The 18,210-nt window shown below is 44.9% G+C and overlaps 1 pseudogene; it reads right to left on the bottom strand.

The window, feature by feature from the left end:
* Positions 1–18,210, bottom strand: part of LOC121003523 — a 791,128-nt pseudogene that overhangs the window by 652,064 nt on the left and 120,854 nt on the right.

Raw genomic sequence — 18,210 nt, 5'->3', positions numbered from 1 at the left:
TACTTAGTGGTCACTACTCACCTGGGCGGTTATCTGCAGGAATGTCCTCTGTACTCTGCTCATCGCCCCTCACATATGTCTCTGTAGGATTAATAATGTTCAGATCTTCAGCCGGATTCACAAGCTGTAAAACAAATATTGTAGAAGTCATCAAACGGTTGGAGAAGTCGTGTGGAAGGTTTTATATGACCTGAAAAAATGACCAAAAATGACCGGACAGCAGGAGTTATCTGACCCAAATATCTGCAGGTCTCCTGTATAAATCCAATCTGATTGCTTTGTTATTCCAACCAGTTTGCAATGCAGGGAGAGTGGCCCTTATATTCCATCCCTAACATTACATTGTGTGTATATAACATTACATTGTTTGTGCACTTGTTGCCCTTGCTGGCCGTCCCAGGACTGTGAAGCCGGTAAGAAAAAGTTCTTTTGATCCATGGCTTGTTTACCTCCTCGGAATGGGCATAATCAACTGCTCTGCTGCAGCCAATGACTGGAAACTGGTGACCATGCCTGTGCCGACGAGGAAGCAAACAACATTTACTGGAAGATGGACATAATGGAGCCAGCGTGCATAAAGGTGCTAAGGGTAGCAGGTACGTATGACTCTTTCCATAGTAGAGGCTGCGGACACATGTAAAAAGTTACTTATTCCTGAACAAACCCTTTAATGCTGTCTTCCTGTTCTGTCTACCAGTTTGGGGATGACTGCAGGCATGAAGATACTGTACCTAGTATAGGGGACAGGAGAGAACTGATTATTACCACTAGAACACCCTGCTTATCACTGATTATGGTATAAGGACATGGGAGAACACAGAAGCGAGTACTAATAAGAATGATAAAATAATAAAATTTGCTTATATAGCGCCACCATATTCCGCAGCGCTTTACAAATTCATAGGGTTCATGTACAAAACAAAAGTAACTGACTAATATACAACTGAAACACTAGGAGTCAGGGCCCTGCTCGCAAGCGCTTACAATCTATGAGGAATTGGGGGTGACACATAAGGTAGTTGATTGTGAAAAATAGGATTCAAGCCATTATTGAACTGACAGGAGTGGTACCGGCCGATTTTCTTCTGGTTTGGGGCTACAAGAGGATGGAGTTTAGGCCAGAGGAGTTGGTGGGGGAAAGGTTTAGCCGGGGAAAAGTCATTTTAGGTAGCTTGATAAGCCTGCCTGAAAAGATGTGTTTTTAAGGCACGTTTGAAGGTGGAGAAGTTGTCAATTGAGCTAATATTCCGAGGTAGAGTATTCCAGAGAGTAGGTGCAGCTCGAGAACTTTAAGACGGGAGTGAGAGGTACGAATTATAGAGGTTATTAATCTTAGGTCCCTAACAGATCAGTGAGCACGAGTAGGGTGGTAGATGGAGATGAGGGAGGAGATATATGGAGGTGCAGCACTGTGGAGAGCTTTGTGAGTGAGGGTGAGAAGTTTGAACTGTATTCTGTGGTGGATGGGCAACCAGTGAAATGACTGGCACAGACTAGTAGCATCAGTGTAGCGGTTGGATGGATAGATGAACCTGGCTGCAGCATTTAGAACAGACTGAAGGGGGGAGAGTTTAGTGAGAGGGAGACCGATTAGTAATGCGTTGCAGTAGTTAAGACGAGAATGAATAAAGGCAACAACAAGAGTTTTGCAGTTTCCACCGTAAGAAAAGGGTGGATTCTGGCGATATTCTTGAGGTGCAGACGACAAGAGCGTGTAAGTGATTGAATATGGGGAACAAAAGAAAGATCAGAGTCAAATGTGGCTCCAAGACAGCGGGCATGTTGCACAGGAGTTATGATAGTGCTGCGAAATTGAAATATCAAGTTTAGGTGAGTTAGTAGATGGGGGAAAAGACAAAAAGTTGAGAGGTTCAGTTACAGATACAGAGAGGACACGATGTTAGAGACAGCTGACAATGACTGGTGTTTTGGAGTAAAGCAGGGGTGATGTCAGGGGATGAAGTGTATAGTTGGGTGTTGTCAGCATAGCGATGGTATCAAAAGCCAAATCTACTGATAGTTTGTCCGATGGGGGCTATATAGAGGGAGAAGAGTGGACGACCTAGTACCGAGCCCTGACGAACTCCGACATCAAGAGGAAGAGGAGAAGAAGAAGAGCCAGCAAATGATACACTAAAGGAGCGGCCAGAGAAATAGGAAGAGAACCAAGAGAGAGCAGTGTCCTTAAGGCCAATTGAGTGGAGCATAGTGAGGAGCAGTTTATGGTCTATGGTATCAAACGCTGCAGAGAGATCCAGAAGAATCAGTAGAGAATAGTCACCATTTCTTTTTGCTGTTAGGAGATTGTTAGACACTTTAGTAAGGGCAGTTTCTGTAGAGTGAAGAGGGCGGAAGGCAGATTGTAAGGGGTCAAGAAGAGAGTTTGCAGAGAGATAGCTTATTAACCTCCTCAGGACCGCCGCACGCAGGATTGCGTCCTGGCGGCGGCCCTGTTATTCCTCCTGGACGCGCCGATGCGTCCTCTCGCGAGAGGCGTGATTTCCTGTGAACGCGCACACACAGGAGCGCGCGTTCACAGGAACCGGAGGTAAACGAGTGGATCTGCAGCCTGCCAGCGGTGATCATTCGCAGGCAGGCTGTAGATGCGATCTTTTTAACCCCAAAAAGGTATATTAGATGCTGTTTTGATAACAGCGTCTAATATACCTGCTACCTGGTCCTCTGGTGGTCCCTTTTGCTTGGATCGACCACCAGAGGACACAGGCAGCTCTGTAAAGTAGCACCAAACACCACTACACCACACCCCCCCTGTCACTTATTAACCTCTGATCACCTGATATAGACTCCCTGATCACCCCCCTGTCATTGATCACCCCCCTGTAAGGCTCCATTCAGACATCCGTATGTGTTTTGCGGATCCGCAAAACACATACGGATGTCTGAGTGGAGCCTTACAGGGGGGTGATCACCCCATATAGACTCCCTGATCACCCCCCTGTCATTGATCACCCCCTGTAAGGCTCCATTCAGACGTCCGTATGTGTTTTACGGATCCGCGGATCCAGAAAACAGGGACACCGCGGATCCGCAAAACACGGACACCGGCAATTTGCTTTCCGCATTTTTCGGATCCGCACATTGCCAGAACCACATTGCCAGAACTATATACAAAATGCCTTTTCTTGTCCACAATGTTCTATAGGCTCTACAAAAAACGCAGTGTTCGCCCGATCAGGCCTGATCTTGTGCGCACACTTGCGTTCAGTCCGCCCCACCGCAGTGACAGAAATATTTTTTTTTTCTGATCACTGCAAAAACACCGTAGAATCTCTGCGGCGCTATAAAAAAGATCACTTTTGAGGGGCATGGCGAGTTCATAGAAGATTTTTTATTTTTTTTTACAAGTTTTTTACAAAGTCTCATATTCCACTAACTTGTGACAAAAAATAAAATCTCACATGAACTCACCATACCCCTCACGGAATCCAAATGCGTAAAAATTTTTAGACATTTATATTCCAGACTTCTTCTCACGCTTTAGGGACCCTAAAATGCCAGGGCAGTATAAATACCCCACATGTGACCCCATTTTGGAAAGAAGACACCCCAAGGTATTTCGTGAGGGGCATGGCGAGTTCATGTAAAATTGTATTTTTTGTCACAAGTTAGTGGAATATGAGACTTTGTAAGAAAAAAAAAAATCATAATTTTCCGCTAAATTGTGCCAAAAAAAAAATATTCTAGGAACTCGCCATGCGCCTCACGGAATACCTTGGGGTGTCTTCTTTCCAAAATGGGGATTCCAGACTTCTTCTCACGCTTTAGGTCCCCTAAAATGCCAGGGCAATATAAATACCCCACAAGTGACCCCATTTTGGAAAGAAGACACCCCAAGGTATTTCGTGATGGGCATAGTGAGTTCATGGAAGTTTTTGTCACAAGTTAGTGGAATATGAGACTTTGTAAGAAAAAAAAAAAAATCATCATTTTCCGCTAACTTGTGACAAAAAATAAAAACTTCTATGAACTCACTATGCCCATCAGCGAATACCTTAGGGTGTCCGAAATGGGGTCATTTGTGGGGTGTTTCTACTGTCTGGGCATTGTAGAACCTCAGGAAACATGACAGGTGCTCAGAAAGTCAGAGCTGCTTCAAAATGCGGAAATTCACATTTTTGTACCATAGTTTGTAAACGCTATAACTTTTGCGTAAACCAATAAATATACACTTATTGCATTTTTTTTATCAAAGACATGTAGAACAATAATTTTAGATAAAAATGTATATAGAAATGTAGTTTTATTTGAAAAAATTTACAACTGAAAGTGAAAAATTTCATTTTTTGCAAAAATTTCGGTCAATTTCGATTAATAACAAAAAAAGTAAAAATGTCAGCAGCAATGAAATACCACCAAATAAAAGCTCTATTAGTGAGAAGAAAAGGAGGTAAAATTCATTTGGGTGGTAAGTTGTATGACCGAGCAATAAACTGTGAAAGTAGTGTAGTGCAGAAGTGTAAAAAGTGGTCTGGTCATTAAGGGTGTTTAAGCTAGGGGAGCTGAGGTGGTTAAGCGAGAGTAGACAAGACATTCAAGGAGTTTAGAGATGAAGGGGAGGTTAGAAACAGGTCGGTAGTTAGCAGCACAGGTCGGGTCAAGAGATGGTTTCTTTAGTAGTAGGGTTATAAAAGAGGAGGGAAAGAGATATATAGAGATATATAGAGAGAGAGAGATATAGAGAGAGATAAAGAGAGAGAGATATATATATAGAGAGAGATATATAGAGAGAGAGATATAGAGAGAGAGAGAGATATAGAGAGAGAGAGAGATATATAGAGAGAGATATATATAGAGAGAGATATATATATAGAGAGAGAGATATAAAGAGAGATATAGAAGAAAAAAGAAGCCTGGAGACTTCTTCCTCTGTTATAGGGTCAAAAGAGGAGAGAGAGCATGTGGAGGAATTGGAGGGAGGAGGATTGAAATTATTTGGGGACTGGGAGATTATTTCCTGCCGGATACTGCCAATCTTGTCTCTGAAGTAAGTGGCCATGCCATCAGCGCAGAGGTCAGTGATAGGTTCTGGAACTTTAGGGCTTAGAAGGGAGTGAAAAGTGTCAAAAAGTCGTTTTGGGTTATTAGAGAGTGAGGAGATGAGAGAGGTGAAGTACTTTTGTTTGGCAATGTTGAGAGCCGAATTGTATGTTTTGAGCATAAATTTATAATGGAGGAAGTCTGCTGATATTCACGATTTTCTCCATAAAGCGTTCTGCACATCTGAAGCAGCGCTGTAGAAAACGTGTTTCAGGTGTGTGCCAGGGTTGCCGTGTTCTGTGTCGGGAGGGACGGATTGATATTGGAGGAACCTCGTCTAGGGTGGTTTTGAGGGTCTGGTTGTAATGATTGGCAGCCAAGTCTGGACAGGGGAGGGAAGTGATTGGGGTAAGAGCTAGTTGTAGGGTGTTAATAAGTTGCTGGCAGTTAATGGTGTGTAGGTTTCTGTAAGTGTGAAAAGTAGGATTGCCATGAGAAAAGTGAGAGGTCTTTATGGTAAATGAAAGAAGATTGTGGTCGGAAAGTGGGAAGGATAAGTTACTAAAGTTTGAGGTTGAGCAGAGACAGAAGAAGACTAGATCAAGTATATTGCCCTGTTCATGCGTGGCAGAGGAAGTAAGTTGTGATAGGCTAAGAGAGGAGGTTAAAGAAAGAAAGTGATTGGCTGATGGGGAGATAGGATCATCAATGGGGATATTAAAATCACCCATAATACGAGCTGGTGATTCAGAAGATAGGAAGTGAGGAAGCCAAGCTGCAAAGTGATCCAGAAATTGGTAGGGGAGCCTGGGGGACGATAGACAACTGCAACTCTCAAGGGGAATGAATGGAAGAGTCTAATTGTGTGAACCTTAAAAGAGGAGAATGTGAGAGGGAGTACAGGGGGAATGACCTGAAAAGTGCACTCTGGAGAAAGTAGTATGCCTACTCCCAGAGGTCGCAATAACGCCTGTACAAGCGTCATAGACGCCTGTTCAGGCCATTTTACTCCCTGGAAAAAGTCTAAGGCGTACCGATACGCCTTAGACTTTTCCCTGCTATTCATCAGCGCAGTGAGCGCAGTGAACGGCACAGGCAGCACAGCGATGCTGCTGCTGCCTGAAACAACCACTAACAAGGCTCCTTACAGTGAGGAGCTTTGTTATTGGTCCGTTTGAGCGGCTGCCGGCGCTTATGGCACACCACGCTCCGAAGGGAGGAAGGAAGGAGGCGCGCGATCCTTACTCGCGGAGTGGCGGGGTAAGTGGCCTTGCTGTGTAGTGGGGGTCCCGGATCTGAGCGCCTTGTTTTCCTCTCTAATGATGAGTCTGAAGCGCTCAGCTGAGCGCTGTCTCTCCTCCCTGCTGGGTGCGGTACCGAAGTGAAGACGGCCTCAATAGAAGGTCTACGGGACCGTCTTCACTCAGTGGCTGAGCGCTTCAGACTCCTGCTTATAGAACTCAACAGACCTCCATACAACCTCCATAACTGACAGGAGACCTGTCACCTGTAGACCTCTGGCTCCTGCTCTACCTATGTCACTTGTCAGCTTATGAATCCATCAAGGATTTATTGCAACATGTTCCATCAGACGGTGAACTAGGGATATTGTTTGCTATAAGGATTTCTTCTGTAATGCGGAGCCGCATGGCGGCACATGGTGCTACAACAAGACTGCATGTGGCCATTTACAGCCTCCAGTCCAGGACATACAGTCCCTCTGCCAAGTGCATGAAGTCTTTGATATAAAATTGTATAATCTAATAACCACAGCGGTGGTGGCAATTTTGTGGCATGAGATAGGGCAACAGGGTCATGGAAGACGAACTCTCCTTTATAGCAAGATCAAGCATAACAAAATGACAGCCTCCAGATCAGGGATAAGCAACCTTTGGAACTCCAGCTGTGCTGAAACTACAACTCCCAGTATCCTCCTTTCACTTCTTTGGGAGTTACAAGAACAGCTGAGCAAGTGTGCATGCTGGGTGTTGTAGTTTCACAGCAGAGCTGGAGTGCCAAAGGTTGCTGCACCCTAGATCAGTGACATCATCCAGATCCACATGTGACTGTGGTGGTGCAAGGTATGTGCCCGGCCCGGGTCTTTCGATTGTGCCCTTGGCACCAGCATGCACCACCATCCATTGTGCCTGTGTCCTGCTCCGCCAGTGCCTCAGGTCTCTTCAGAGTCTACCAACAGCCCCGGTGGCACCGAGCTCATCTACAAGGACGTAACTTTGGAGGGCAGCAATGGCCACGTGATGGATGGCATACCCCCCCAGAGACCAGCGGCACAGAAACAGTAGCAAAAATTAAAGGGATTGTCCCAAGATCAACACTTATTTACCTATCCATACTTGACCCAGAGAACACTAGAATATGGTAACCAGGGTGGGGCCCCCAGCGATCATGTACTTGAAGGGGACATGTCTGTTTTAGTAACGTCTTGCGTTTCCCATGCAATAACCATTCTGGGGAATCAATTCTTGTACCATTCCTCTATTATTCCTACTAGAACTTATGAAAAAATTGCGAGTAGTCTGCAATAAAGGTCCAGTGGGGGGTTACCAGTTGACAGCACTGATTGAATATCAGGCTGTGCAGTGACACCCCCATCTGGACCTTCACTGAAAACTGCTAGCAAGTCATTCATAACTAATAGCAGAAATAAGAGGAATTGTGCAACATAAAGTCATAAGAATAGATGCTCCAGGATTGTTATAACATGGGGGGTGCAAGTAGTTTCCAAAACAGAGAAATCCGGAGAGGTGCGGGGTCCTCTTTAAATATCGATCTTAGGACAAACCCTTTAAACCTCATAAAATCACTGCAACAGTGACCTCAGTGGTGCCGACCCCCTCAGAGCAATAGTGACCTCAGTGGTGCCGACCCCCTCAGAGCAACAGTGACCTCAGTGGTGCCGACCCCCTCAGAGCAACAGTGACCTAAGTGGTGCCGACCCCCTCAGAGCAACAGTGACCTCAGTGGTGCCGACCCCCTCAGCCCAACAGTGTCCTTAGTGGTGCCAACCCCCTCAGCCCAACAGTGTCCTTAGTGGTGCCGACCCCCTCAGAGCAACAGTGACCTCAGTGGTGCCGACCCCCTCAGCCCAACAGTGTCCTTAGTGGTGCCGACCCCCTCAGCCCAACAGTGTCCTTAGTGGTGCCGACCCCCTCAGCCCAACAGTGTCCTTAGTGGTACCGACCCCCTCAGCCCAACAGTGTCCTTAGTGGTACCGACCCCCTCAGCCCAACAGTGACCTCAGCTACATTAAAAATTGTCTAAATTTGCTATTTATGCATGGAAGAGAGTTCTAGAGTACTAGTAATGGTTTCCCTGCATAAACAGCAACCCCTTAATGTTATACAGGCCTTCGTATTAACTATTTGAATTACTGTAACTTTCGTACTCCTCATCGGCTGAAAATACTCCTCAAAAATGGAGTATTTTTACTCTTCCAGAATTTTTTTTACTCTTCCAGAAAAAATGTAGCGCGATCTCTGCCTACTCCTCCACCGCGCCTGTCATCAGGTCAGGGGGTATGGGAAAATTGAAGTCCACCATAGGATAGGGCAGCAGGGGAAGCAGTTTCAGAGGATTGAAGCCAGGTTTCTGTAAGGGCTGGCAAGTTCAGAGAGTGTGAGAGAAAGAAATTGTAGATTGTGGGTAGTTTGTTACGAACCGACCATGCATTCCAGAGTGTGCAGTTAAAAGAGACTGGAGAGGATGTGGAGTAAACATTAATAAGATTTTTGGGGTTTCTGTGTGTGGCAAAGGAGAAGTTAGCAACAGAGGGAGGGCCTGGACTTATTATCTATCACCACTAGAACGCCATGTTTATCACGGTTTATAGTATAAGGCCAGGGGAGAACACAGGAGAGGTGAGAACTGATTATCTATCACCACTAGATCATCCTGATTATCACTGTTTATAGTATAAGGACACAGTGTCTTAACCACCTCCCGACCGCCTAACGCACGGATGCGTCCGGAAGGTGGTTGATTCATTCCTCCTGGACGCATCCGTGCGTCATCTCGCGAGACGCGAGATTTCGGTCAGAGCCGGCCTGCGCATGCGCATCGCGGGTCGGCAAAAGTTAAAGAACAAGTTCGTCACCAGCCTGCCAGCAACGATCATTGGCTGGCAGGCTGGCGATTTTCAAAAAATCCAATCACAAGCCATATAACAGATCATATTAGTAAATATGATCTGTTATATGGCTTCTCTGCTCCTGTGCTGGTCCTTTTCGTCGGTTGGATCCAGCAGAGGAGCAGACTGAACTGTGAGTAGCACCAACACTACACTGTAGCCCCAGATCACCCCCCTGCACCCCAATTAACCCTTTGATCACCCCTTTGATCGCCCCTGTCAATCACTAGTGAAAGGAAAAAAAGTGATCAGTGTAAACTGTCACTTATTTTTTTTCACTGGTATTGACTGTTAGGTTTTAGGGATAGTTTAGGCCCCTTGGTTAGGTAGTTTAGCGTGAGTTAGCGCCCAGCCCACCGCACCGCAGTCACTTATTCGCTGTTTAGCGTATCGCTAATCAGCATTTGTACTTTTATAGTATCTGTAAGTGATCAAAACTGATCACGGTCAGATCTATAATTGTATTAGTGTCACCTTAGCTCGCCCTCCACCCAAAACGCAGTGTTTGCCCGATCAGGCCTGATCGGTCGCCCACACGTGCGTTCACCCACGCCCCCCCGCCGCAGTGACAAAAAATATATATTTTTTGATCACTGCACATTCACTTTACACGCGATGCGGCGATAAAAAAAAACAGTTTTGATATTTTTTAGCAACCGCAGCGGCCTCCGGTACTTCGCTAGCCTCCCCTTTGTAAGACAGGTTTGCTTTTTTTCTTGGGTAGTCTCAGGGAATACCCCTAAATTTAGTAGTCCAAAATGTCAAACAGGGGGTATTCTTCTGAAGAGGCCTACAGGATTCTGACCCAGTCGGATGAGGAGTGGGAACCCTCATCTGACGAATCTAGCGGGTCAGAATATGAACCTGTAGAAAGCAGTGGCTCTCTGACCCAAAGTTCGGACGAGGAGGTGGAGGTCCCTGATAGCATCAGGCGTACCCGGCCCAGTGTCGCTAGACCACAGGTTACGCAGGATCCGCTTCAAGAGCAGCAGAGTGGGGCTGTCGCTGCCGGATCACGTGGTGAGGCATACACCAGCAGCGCAGCCCTTCCTGGACCTAGTACCAGCACTGCCGTACAACATGGTGAAGTAGCGAGCACCAGAAGGGCAGTTGAAGCTGGTACGGTGGCACGTGCAGTAGTTACCCCGTCGCAGCCACCGCACAGACAGGCCCGTAGAGCCCCTAGAATCCCTGAGGTGCTGACCATTAGTTCCCCCTTTCACCGCCCAGTCTGGAGTTCGGGTTGAGACGGCTCATATCGGTTCGGCCCTGGGATTTTTTGAGCTGTTCTTGACTGCGGAGCTCTTAGACTTAGTTGTGGCAGAAACAAACCGGTATGCCACACAATTTATAACCGCAAACCCGGGAAGCTTTTATGCCCAGCCTTTCTGGTGGAAACCAGTCCAAGTTTCCGAAATTAAAATTTTTCTGGGCCTTCTCCTCAACATGGGTCTAACTAAAAAGCATGAATTGCGGTCATATTGGTCCACGAACCCAATTCATCACATGCCCATGTTCTCTGCTGCTATGTCCAGGACACGATTTGAGACCATCCTGCGTTTTCTGCATTTTAGCGACAACACCACCTCCCGTCCCAGAGGCCACCCAGCTTTTGACCACAAAATTTAGCCCCTCATAGACCATTTCAACCAGAAATTTGCAGATTTGTATACCCCCGAGCAAAACATCTGCATAGACGAGTCCCTAATACATTTTACCGGGCGCCTTGGCTTCAAACAATACATCCCAAGCAAGCGTGCCCGGTATGGGGTCAAATTGTATAAGCTCTGTGAAAGGGCCACAGGCTATACCCACAAATTTCATGTCTATGAGGGAAAAGATCAGACCCTGGAGCCGGTCGGTTGCCCTGACTACCTGGGGAGCAGTGGGAAGACAGTCTGGGACTTGGTGTCACCCTTATTCGGCAAGGGGTACCATCTTTATGTGGACAATTTCTACACAAGTGTGGCCCTCTTTAGGCATTTGTTTCTAGAACGGATTTGCGCCTGTGGCACCGTGCGACCTAGTCGCCGGGGCTTCCCCCAACGGCTCGTTACCACCCGTCTTGCAAGGGGGGAGAGGGCTGCCTTGTGTAACGAAGAACTACTCGCGGTGAAATGGAGAGACAAGCTCTCCTCCATTCACGCAGACACGACAATCCAAATTGAGCGAGCAACCCGTGTCATTGAAAAGCCCCTCTCAGTCCACGACTATAATTTGCTCATGGGAGGGGTGGACTTCAATGACCAGATGTTGTCTCCGTATTTAGTTTCCCGCAGAACCAGACGCTGTTATAAGAAGGTGTCTGTATATTTGATTCAATTGGCTCTGTATAATAGTTTTGTTCTCTACAGTAAGGCTGGGAGAACACGATCCTTCCTCAAATTCCAGGAAGAGATCATCGAGAACCTCCTGTATCCAGAAGGTTCCGTGGCCCCATCCACCAGTGTAGTTAGCCGTCTACACGAGCGACATTTCCCCAATGTCGTTGCTGGTACCTCAACCCAACCGTCACCCCGAAAAAGATGTCGTGTCTGTAGCAGGAGTGGAATAAGGCGTGACACCCACTATTTCTGTCCTGACTGTCCTGACCACCCTGCCCTATGCTTAGGAGAGTGTTTCCGGAAGTACCACACACAGGTACACCTAGCATAGGGATCACATCTCACCAAGACAGGCACACAGGGCTATTAGGGCCCATTCACTCACAGCTGCTGCAAACGTCTCCTTTCACATGGAACAAAGTGCATAACGTACTTCGCCACATCTTTGGGCGATTTGCGCTTTGCACATTGACCCATGGGGAAGGAGAGGTTTGTTCTATAAAGGTAAAAAAAAAACAAAAAAAAAAAACACCAGTAAGCAAAAAGGTTAATGTTCAGTTCAAAAAGTTAAAGTTTATATGTTCTCTTCCAAAGTCAATAAAATTATTGTGTTGCGGCCTGTTTTTTTTTACCTTCCAGGTGGACCAACCGATCGACTAGCTGCAGCACTGATGTGCATTCTGACAGAAGCATTGCGCTGCTGTCAGATTACACGCAAGTCGGTGTATGAGGCGCTGCAAGACGAGATTTCTCCTCTGCAGTAAAAGATACGTTTGCCGAGGCATATGAGCTGAGGAGGTGGCGGTGTTCCTATGCTTTGTCAAACACTTTGTATATAAAAAAAAATAAAAAAATCCCGGCAATGATTTATTCATCCACATCGATTGATGTGAATGGAGAAATCTGGTTTGCCAGGGCATACGAGCTAAGTGGGTATGGATGTTGGGCGGAGCTCCTATGTCCTGGCAGACGCCTTTCCCCTCCTTTTTTTTTTTGGCAGAGATTTTTTCATCCACATTGATCGATGCGAATGAAGAAATCTGTGCCGTTCATTTTTTTCTTTCAGCCTAGAGGCTGAACGGAAAAAAAAAAATCTCATTACCCGTATGCTCAATATAAGGAGAATAGAAACATAGAAACATAGAAACATGTTTCTATGTTTCTATTCTCTATTAATAGCAGAAACTCCTAATGCTGGCCATACATGTAATGATTGTGGAGACCCTCAAATGCCAGGGCAGTACAAACACCCCACAAATAACACCATTTTGGAAAGAAGACACCCCAAGGTATTCGCTGAGGGGCATATTGAGTCCATGAAAGATTGAAATTTTTGTCCCAAGTTAGCGGAAAGGGAGACTTTGTGAGAAAAAAAATCAAAAAAATCAATTTCCGCTAACTTGTGCCAAAATTATTTTTTTTTCTATGAACTCGCCATGCCCCTCATTGAATACCTTGGGGTGTCTTCTTTCCAAAATGGGGTCACATGTGGGGTATTTATACTGCCCTGGCATTTTAGGGGCCCCAAAGCGTGAGAAGAAGTCTGGTATCCAAATGTCTAAAAATGCCCTCCTAAAAGGAATTTGGGCCCCTTTGCCCACCTAGGCTGCAAAAAAGTGTCACACATGTGGTATCTCCGTATTCAGGAGAAGTTGGGGAATGTGTTTTGGGGTGTCATTTTACATATACCCATGCTGGGTGAGAGAAATATCTATTAAAAAATGGGAAAAGTTGTCTTTTGCCAAGATATTTCTCTCACCCAGCATGGGTATATGTAAAATGACACCCCAAAACACATTCCCCAACTCCTCCTGAATACGGAGATACCACATGTGTGACACTTTTTTGCAGCCTAGGTGGGCAAAGGGGCCCACATTCCAAAGAGCACCTTTCGGATTTCACAGGTCATTTACCTACTTACAATGTAGAGGTTGTTTGGACGGCACTCCTTTACCAGTGGTCCGGTGCTCAGCGGTAGACAGTCAGTATATAATGAATATTAAACCGCGGCACTCGAATTGAGTAGTAAATTATTTTTTAATCCATCCACAAAAATGAGACTTAAGGCCAACGTTTCGGTCTCATCCCGAGACCTTGTTCACGGCCTGGAAGCAGGAAACGCTAAAAGCCATCCTCCACACCAGACGTTTCCTGCTTCCAGGCCGTGAACAAGGTCTCGGGATGAGACCGAAACGTTGGCCTTAAGTCTCATTTTTGTGGATGGATTAAAAAATAATTTACTACTCAATTCGAGTGCCGCGGTTTAATATTCATTATTTACCTACTTACCACACATTTGGGCCCCTAGAATGCCAGGGCAGTATAACTACCCCACAAGTGACCCCATTTTGGAAAGAAGACACCCCAAGGTATTCCGTGAGGGGCATGGCGAGTTCCTAGAATTTTTTATTTTTTGTCACAAGTTAGTGGAAAATGATGATTTTTTTTTTTTTTTTTTTTTTTTTTCATACAAAGTCTATACAAAGTCTCATATTCCACTAACTTGTGACAAAAAATAAAAACTTCCATGAACTCACTATGCCCATCAGCGAATACCTTGGGGTGTCTTCTTTCCAAAATGGGGTCACTTGTGGGGTAGTTATACTGCCCTGGCATTCTAGGGGCCCAAATGTGTGGTAAGGAGTTTGAAATCAAATTCTGTAAAAAATGACCAGTGAAATCCGAAAGGTGCTCTTTGGAATATGGGCCCCTTTGCCCACCTAGGCTGCAAAAAAGTGTCACACATCTGGTATCTCCGTATTCAGGAGAAGTTGGGCAATGTGTTTTGGGGTGTCATTTTACATATACCCATGCTGGGTGAGAGAAATATCTTGGCAAAAGACAACTTTTCCCATTTTTTTATACAAAGTTGGCATTTGACCAAGATATTTATCTCACCCAGCATGGGTATATGTAAAATGACACCCCAAAACACATTCCCCAACTTCTCCTGAATACGGAGATACCACATGTGTGACACTTTTTTGCAGCCTAGGTGGGCAAAGGGGCCCACATTCCAAAGAGCACCTTTCGGATTTCACAGGTCATTTACCTACTTACCACACATTTGGGCCCCTAGAATGCCAGGGCAGTATAACTACCGCACAAGTGACCCCATTTTGGAAAGAAGACACCCCAAGGTATTCCGTGAGGGGCATGGCGAGTTCCTAGAATTTTTTATTTTTTGTCACAAGTTAGTGGAAAATGATGATTTTTATTATTATTTTTTTTTTCATACAAAGTCTATACAAAGTCTCATATTCCACTAACTTGTGACAAAAAATAAAAACTTCCATGAACTCACTATGCCCATCAGCGAATACCTTGGGGTGTCTTCTTTCCAAAATGGGGTCACTTGTGGGGTAGTTATACTGCCCTGGCATTCTAGGGGCCCAAATGTGTGGTAAGGAGTTTGAAATCAAATTCTGTAAAAAATGACCAGTGAAATCCGAAAGGTGCTCTTTGGAATATGGGCCCCTTTGCCCACCTAGGCTGCAAAAAAGTGTCACACATCTGGTATCTCCGTATTCAGGAGAAGTTGGGCAATGTGTTTTGGGGTGTCATTTTACATATACCCATGCTGGGTGAGAGAAATATCTTGGCAAAAGACAACTTTTCCCATTTTTTTATACAAAGTTGGCATTTGACCAAGATATTTATCTCACCCAGCATGGGTATATGTAAAATGACACCCCAAAACACATTCCCCAACTTCTCCTGAATACGGAGATACCACATGTGTGACACTTTTTTGCAGCCTAGGTGGGCAAAGGGGCCCACATTCCAAAGAGCACCTTTCGGATTTCACCGGCCATTTATTACAGAATTTGATTTCAAACTCCTTACCACACATTTGGGCCCCTAGAATGCCAGGGCAGTATAACTACCCCACAAGTGACCCAATTTTGGAAAGAAGACACCCCAAGGTATTCGCTGATGGGCATAGTGAGTTCATAGAAGTTTTTATTTTTTGTCACAAGTTAGTGGAATATGAGACTTTGTAAGAAAAAAAAAAAAAGAAAAAAAAAAAATCATCATTTTCCGCTAACTTGTGACAAAAAATAAAAAGTTCTATGAACTCACTATGCCTATCAGCGAATACCTTAGGGTGTCTACTTTCCGAAATGGGGTCATTTGTGGGGTGTTTGTACTGTCTGGGCATTGTAGAACCTCAGGAAACATGATAGGTGCTCAGAAAGTCAGAGCTGCTTCAAAAATCGGAAATTCACATTTTTGTACCATAGTTTGTAAACGCTATAACTTTTACCCAAACCATTTTTTTTTTACCCAAACATTTTTTTTTTATCAAAGACATGTAGAACAATAAATTTAGAGCAAAATTTATATATGGATCTTGTTTTTTTTGCAAAATTTTACAACTGAAAGTGAAAAATGTCATTTTTTTGCAAAAAAATCGTTAAATTTCGATTAATAACAAAAAAAGTAAAAATGTCAGCAGCAATGAAATACCACCAAATGAAAGCTCTATTAGTGAGAAGAAAAGGAGGTAAAATTCATTTGGGTGGTAAGTTGCATGACCGAGCAATAAACGGTGAAAGTAGTGTAGGTCAGAAGTGTAAAAAGTGGCCTGGTCTTTCAGGGTGTTTAAGCTATGGGGGCTGAGGTGGTTAACTAGAGTTCTAAGGACCCCAGGGCGAACTTTGGTTAGGGTTCCCCCTCCCATAATAAGTTTGAATGGGTTGTAGTACACTGCCGCTGATCACTACACAAACTCACAGCGTCTAAACCCCTATAGCTATAAAGCCCCTATAAGGCCCCCTACGGTGTCCTAGTAGGTAAATGTCCCCTTATAGTGGACCCAGCAATAACAATGCCCTGGTTGTGTTACCAGTATTAAAAATACCTCTGACAATGCCTTCAGTAATAGTAATACCCCCCATACTTCCCCCAGTCCACAATCCCATCCTCTTTGTCCTCAATAATAATTTTGCAGTTTTCATGAGCCAGGGAGAACTGTGGCCAACTACTACTACTCCTGGCCAGTACTGATACCACTACTACCATCCACATTCTAACTCTGGGAGGACGAGGCATGGGTCTTTCGTTTTGTACTCTCCCATTTTCCAGACATTTTATTATGAGACATATAACTGAATAGTCAGGGGTTTGATACACAGATTATTAAACGGTACTAGCAAAATTGCAAGTGTGTTTTCTGTAATTTAAAGACAGAGGCACAATTATAGAGCAACTAAACTTTCTTTCACTCAGATGGACTGTGTAAGTGCATAGTTATAACTGTTTTTTTTATATTTTTTTACAGCTTTTCTTTTTCAAATCCTCAAGTTGCTACATAGGCCTATTGCCAGCACAGCACCCCAAAGAGCATTCTGCTGCTATGCTGAGCAATTGCACATTATTGGAAGGGCCATATATTCATGTAACTCACTAATGTACTTCATTCACAGGTTCTGTTCTCTTCCCTGCGTAAGTGCTACACAAAGATCATGTGGTCCAGTCCCTAAACTTGTCATCCACTGCCCGTGCCCAAATACATTTTGTCTTTGTCGCCAAGGACTCTGTAGACGTTTTTTAAACTAGTGTTGGTGGCTTTACCATGGAGCGCTCGTCCCCGCTATGCTCACATGTTTCCAGTTCCATGCGGTCACATTGTATAGATACAGGTGAAGCAGTCCAGGTATACCATGTGTCCGTAGAGGGGACACACCCTCCACGGTAGAGGGGATCTAGACAAAAACTGAATGAGAGGATTGATAACCCACAAAATAGTCCCTGTACAGGGTCACCCTTATTGAGATAAAACATAACTTTTACTATTTATGCTAAAAGGAAATACAAGTGTGATCCATTAAAACTATGGGGGTCCCGCTGTCACTATTATGTTATGGTGTACAGATCACGTCTATCATCTCGTAGGATATTGGAGTGAGGTGTTGGCTCAAAGTGCACATGAATTCTGGTGGGGGGTTGATCCACAAGTATTTTAGGGTGAATCTATAGGTATCTAGATTACCCAATATGTCCCAGGTCTAGTGGTCTCTGTGTGGTCTGGCTGCAGGCTACCTACTGGATTCTTCCAAAATAGCAGAGGAGCACTCGATTTTGTGAATACTCACTTTAGTGAGCAGTCATACATAGGTGTGGGGAGTGTCCACTCCTGAGGTCTCCCCTTACTCCTTTATTACACCCCTAAGCGATGGAAGGAGAGTAGGTACGTTCAGATCAAACATACACACTCCTATCAGAACCTGGGTGTGGAGAGAGATCTCCTCCACTGCTGGAGTCTCCCCTTGCTCTTTTCCTACACCCCTAGGAAGACAAATTTTTGAGAAATTCTTACTGAATCCAATTTGTAATCATTTCAGGGACTTATCCTTTAAATATGTGCTTTCTCAGTTTATTGGATAATGTAGGAATGATATCTTCAGCAGCATGCTATGTTTAGGGACATAGAGAAGACAAGGAGGAGTAGCTGGTGGGGAGGGAGCTCTCCAGAGGGATCTGATAAATGATGCTGTAATCTTGTAGTTCACAGGACGTCAGCCACACAGGACAGACTGATCTACTGTCTGACAGGACAGAAAGCCTCGGACTGGTGGTCAGACTGGAGATCACATGGCCAGGTGTCTATAATCAAAATGTATGGATGCATCTGAGCATCTAGAAAATTGCTGGTGAGTTGAGTTGATATGTGCTGATGAAAATAATCCCATACTGCTTTTCCAATGGTTCCCTGGCCCTGGGGGGCTTCACTATTGG

This window comes from Bufo bufo, chromosome 6, assembly GCF_905171765.1.
Source record: "Bufo bufo chromosome 6, aBufBuf1.1, whole genome shotgun sequence".
In the NCBI taxonomy this organism is placed as follows: Eukaryota; Metazoa; Chordata; class Amphibia; order Anura; family Bufonidae; genus Bufo; species Bufo bufo.
The sequence above is the reverse complement of the archived record's forward strand: the minus strand, read 5'-3'. Positions and strand labels throughout refer to the sequence as shown.